This window comes from Haplochromis burtoni, unplaced genomic scaffold (genome assembly GCF_018398535.1).
Source record: "Haplochromis burtoni strain Fernald_Lab_line unplaced genomic scaffold, NCSU_Asbu1 Contig_1152, whole genome shotgun sequence".
Lineage (NCBI taxonomy): Eukaryota > Metazoa > Chordata > Actinopteri > Cichliformes > Cichlidae > Haplochromis > Haplochromis burtoni.
Window position 1 is genome coordinate 28,672 of NW_024583513.1, and position 465 is coordinate 29,136.

Sequence of the window (465 nt, forward strand, 5' to 3'; positions counted from 1 at the left end):
AAACCTGAGCAGTCAAATCACTTCATACATGTTCAATCAGCAGTGCTTTATGTCATATTTATTCACACTCACACTCCTGCTCTACCTCCTGAGCCACAGCCACTCTAATCTACAACTGTCATCAGAGTTTTAGACAATTCAAGCAGCAGGACTTTGACGTTAAACTGAGGTCAAAGTGCCCACAGATGATTAGAATTCAAACATGCCCCCTGATGTCTTGGCAATCAAGAAAAAAACACAGATGTACTTTATATCATAAAAATAAAAATAATTAACTCAAATGTCAAAGACAGTAAGCAGCATATTAGAAGTTAATTGTTATTTTTGTGAGTCCACTGATGTGGCACACTTGGTAGTGTCCACTAAATACTTCTCAGTGCTGGTTTCTGAGGCTCCTCTTTTGACCCACAGTGTCCTCAACGTAGGAAAAAGTTTTTTGAATGTCTTGACTGATCCTCACTCACT